This window comes from Grammomys surdaster, unplaced genomic scaffold (assembly GCF_004785775.1).
Source record: "Grammomys surdaster isolate TR1022 unplaced genomic scaffold, NIH_TR_1.0 193, whole genome shotgun sequence".
Lineage (NCBI taxonomy): Eukaryota > Metazoa > Chordata > Mammalia > Rodentia > Muridae > Grammomys > Grammomys surdaster.
The window spans coordinates 4730553-4735431 of NW_021604638.1; positions in this window are offsets into that span (position 1 = coordinate 4730553).

Genomic DNA, 4879 nt, shown 5'->3' on the forward strand with positions numbered 1-4879 from the left:
CACTTCCAGGACACCAGGCACGCATACAGTGTACATGTATGCAGGAAAAGCAGTCACACACATACACATAAAATAAATTAATCTAAGGGGGGAGATTAATTATCCTTTGCAGTGTTATTTTTCAGAACGGGTGCTTTGCTTTTTAAAATGTGTGTAGGAGCGTGCATATCCTTAACCGTAGTTCTCAGGGGGCAGAGACAGAGGGTGAGCCTGGTGAATTCCAAGCCAGCCAGACTACACGGGGAGACCCTGTCTCAAGGAAAGGGGTAAAAAGAATGATGTGAGGGAATTCCAGACAAAGAAAGCTGGGGGTGTGGCTTAGCGACAGAGTGCTAATAACAACCAAGGGGTGGGTATAAGCCCCAACGACACAAACAAAATAAAAGATTTAAAAGAACAGGAAAGTCTGTGTGCGCACTACTCACTTCCTCTTCAGAAGGCGTTAGGGATGAATCACCAGAGAAGTGATAGGAGAATTTGGTCCAGAATAAGAAGTTTCCGGAACATTATCAAGTCCGTGTGTATGAAGCTGGGCTTCCGCCTGTTCTGCGTCCACCAGGAACAATTATGTGGATTCAGAACGAGAACACTGGAGGCTTGTAAAGTCTCCAGGAGAAACGAGATGTCGATCTGTTGGCAGCTTAGTTGGTTAGCCTCCAGCCTTACCTCCAAACAAATAGCATATTCACCATATTGTGGATAGTTAAAGACTGAAAGCATTTCTTGTATATTGAAAGCATGTGAGAGATACTTACACGCGCACGTGAATAGACTTTAATATATCTAAAATGTATTAAAAAATGAAACAAACATTTTGACAATTACTTATTTATTTTTCTGTATTTGTATTTTGCCTGGATGGATGGGTGTCTCAGCTCCACACGCCGGGTGTCTGAGAAGGGTGTTTCATCCCTCGGGACTGGGGTTACAGGTGGTGTGAGCCACCAAGTGGTTGTTAGGAATGAAACCTGGGTCTTCTAAAAGAGCAGCCAGTGTTCTTAACCAGGGTGTCCTTCATCTCTCCAGCCCCCTAGTCTCCCCTCACCTCAAAGAAAAACATATTTGTGACCAAGTGAATAGAATTTGCAACTAAAAGAAATATCCCTTCAAACCTCAAGGCTACAGTTGAGGTTGGCTTTATTTATTTATTTATTTATTTATTTATTATTTTAAGTTTATTCTGGTAGTTTTTTGTCTCTATTTTGTTTGTTCATTGCTGCTTTAAAAACAACTTTTTCTCAGTCAAGCGTGGTGGCGCACGCCTTTAATCCCAGCACTTGGGAGGCAGAGGAATGGCTTTTGTGAGTTCAAGGCCAGCCTGACTTACATAGTGTGTGCTCCAGGACAATGTAGAAACCCTGTCTCAAACAAACACATACTTTACACTTTAAAAACATATTGACTGTGCATGTGAGTGGAGCCAGGTGCTGTGGGTCAGGTCTGTAGGTCAGGGCATCACTTGGGGAGTCATTGCCTTCCGTTGTGTGGGTTCTGGGGATGAAATTTAAGTGGTCAGGCAAGTGTCCAATCACCGTCCAGTCCCCATTGCCTCAGCCGTCTTGCTGGCCCTCTCTGCCATTTCTTAATATTGGAACCACAGCTTCTCTTCCGGCTGACCTGAACTTGGTAGAGAAACACTATGCACATGTGATACAACCGGCCTATGGGTTCAACATTATCAGATTAGAAAAGAAAAAGAGAGGCCAGGCAGTGGTGGCGTACACCTTTAATCCCAGCACTTGGGAGGCAGAGGCAGGCAGATTTCTGAGTTTGAGGCCAGCCTGGTCTATAGAGTGAGTTCCAGGACAGCCAGGGCTACACAGAGAAACCCTGTCTCAAAAAACCAAAAACCAAAAAACAAACAAAAAAAAGAAAAAATAAGAAAAAGAAAAAGAGAGATTCCCTCCGGGTAGGTTCCAGTTCCCTGGTCAGTCTATTTTAGAGTGGACACTCCCTGACTTCCTTACACTTTCCTGTGAGATTGCGGGAAGGTGGGAAGGAAAAGAGAGGAGAGGGAGAAAGATATAGCTCGATTGTGCCTCTGAGACCAGGAGGTTTGAGTAGCAAACCTTGTCAAACCCAGTCTGGAGACATCATTGAGTGTATTCGCTCCATGCAGCAAAGCTCAGCTGTGTGATTCTAGGCATGCCGGTTGCCATCTCTGTGTCACGGATTGTCCCCATCTGTGAGTGAGGACATTCATAGATTCTGTCCCACTGGGGGGCTTGCAGTTAGGATTAAAGAAAAGAATACAGGTGCCCCTCAGAAGGTGTTGCCAGGAATGAAGTGGTGCCTCCTTAAGCAGTGGTGAGTGACAATCCTCTTCCCCGCCCCCGAAATGCCTAGTGTTCTGCAAATGGAACCCAGAGAAACCAGCACCAGAGAGAGGGGTTTGCCACCTCGGAGGGGAGCATCACGCACCAGAGAACAGGGGTTTCTTTTACCCGGTTTGAAATGAAATTGGGTCAGAAGACATCCTGAAAGAATGCCAAAGGCAGGGGAAAAGACTGACTCCGCCCAGAGCAGCCCAGCCCAGCAGGAGGGCAGGGCACAGGGACTTTTAGCTGAGTAATACAGCAGAATTCCTCCCCACACGGCCTTCCGCCTCCTTCCCCGACAGAAACGTCCTGTCTCCCAGCTGTTTTATTGACCCACTTGAGAAGGCTTCCCTGTCCCGATTGTCCCACTAAGACCAGCCTGAGTTTGTCATCAAACTCCACAACGTGTTTCCCATGGTGCCGGTATAACCACCCACTGAGTGAATTACTAGAAAAATGATAAGATTTTTAAAAATAATAATTTTCTTCCTCAATGATAGGGGGAAAAAAAGTCCACACTCTTACATCATTGTTGAAATTGTGAAATCAAACACACAATTAGCCACACAAAGGAAGTTAAAACTCAGTGGGGATCATTAATAAGATGTTAGTGGATAGACAAAGGTGGGGAGAGGGAGGGAGAGGGAGAGGGGGAGGGGAGAGGGGCTGGGATAAAATGATACCAGAATGCACTCTGGGAGAAAAAAGAAAGAGGAAGCCATTTCACAGAAAACCCATACTTTAGACCACTTCCTTCTCTTACAGGTAATCTGTGTGTTGTAAGAGGAGAGAGAGAGAGAGAGAAGAGAGAAGAGAGAAAGCAGGAGGAGAGGAGGAGAGAGAGGAGAGCAGGAAGCTTCCAGGCAGAGAGAGAGGAAAGTGGCAGAAACCTTTGTGGATTCTAGAAGCTACAAACAGGTTCCATTGAAAAGCAGGACACACAAACTCTGGGTTTCTCCCACCTCTCGTTCAAGATAAGAATGTGTAAATTCTGTGGTGGGGGTGGGGGAATTGAACTGAGTACTGGAATCTTACAGGACCGATTTTTTTTTTTCTTGTCTGAGTCACTGATTCTCAACCTATCAAACAGGACATTCTCCTTTCTTCTGTGCCTTGAAGTCACCTGTGAAATCCTCTTAACACTGCAATGCAAACGGAAGGCGCCATTTGAGGGAGGGATTCTACAGTCCCAGATAAAGATGACATGTGGGGAGCTTCCCCCCCCCCAAAGGGTTGAGAAGCTTCCGCTGCTCATCTTTACTGATTTTTACCTCGAAAGTTATAATTTTATACATTTTAAACCTTTATAAAATTTTATAAGGTTTTATTTTGTTTTGTACAAAATCTCAGTATATAGCCCTGGCTGGCCTGGAACTTGCAGAGATCCATCTGCCTCTGCCCACCCACTGCTGGGATTGGAGGGCCATGCCATCATATCTAGCCTAAAACTATATTTTAAGAATCAATGAGAGCTGGCACCTGGATTTGGCTCCCCACACCCTCGTGTCTGCTCACAACTATAAACCCAGTCCCAGGGTTCTGATGCCCTTTGGTCTCCTCCCCAAGCAACAAGAATGCTCATGGTGCATGAAGGCAAAACACCCGCACAAATAAAATAAAAAATAACCTTTTAAAGAATGCATATTAAGGACTGAGTGTGATGGTGTATACTTCTAATCCCAGAACACCAGAGACGGAGGCAGGAGGATCTCTGTGAGCTGCTAGTCTACATAACAAGTTCTGAGCAGCCAGGACTACATAGAGGCACCCTGTCTCAAAAAGCAAAACATATAAATAAATCAATCATGTTAGGGATGTGCCTGAATTGGTAGGTGATTGCTCAGCATGTATGAAACACCGGGCTCCACTCCCTGGTACTACATAAACCTCCAATGGTGATGCACTTGTAATTCAAGAGGTGAAGGCAGAAGAGTCAGGAGTTCAAAGTCTGCCTCAGCTACAAAGCAAATTATAGCTAGTAGCCTGGACTTCCATAATAGCTCATCTCAAATATATATGTTTTTATTTATGTGACCACTTGATACACACACACACACACACATATATATTTGGATATATATGTGAGTTTTATATATAAATATTGGTATATATATTTGTTTTATTTATATACCCACTATATATATGTGTATGTTTTTTGATTTTGAATATATATACATATATATATATATCCAAAAGAACATTTGTTGGCTGTCTTTTGGTTACTGACCTAGCCTGAGCTCAGTACTGAGAAAAGGATCAAGAAGTCAGTATTCCCTAGCCAAACACACTCTCATCTGTAACCCATCCTATATCTGGCCAAATTCTGCAGGGCTGGGGCTGTATGGAAGGCTTCCTAGGAACACTGACCAGCCTATCTGGGGACCACGCCCATTTACAGTTCCACTTGAAACCTGGAAGCCAGCCAGGGGTATTATGGCCAAATAGTGACTGCACCAGAATTAGTTAATCAGAGGCCCCGGGGTAGATAGCGATAATCCCCTCCACACAGACCCGCAGGGTATAAGGAGATTCTGAGCTTCTGTCTTGCTCGGACACCCCAA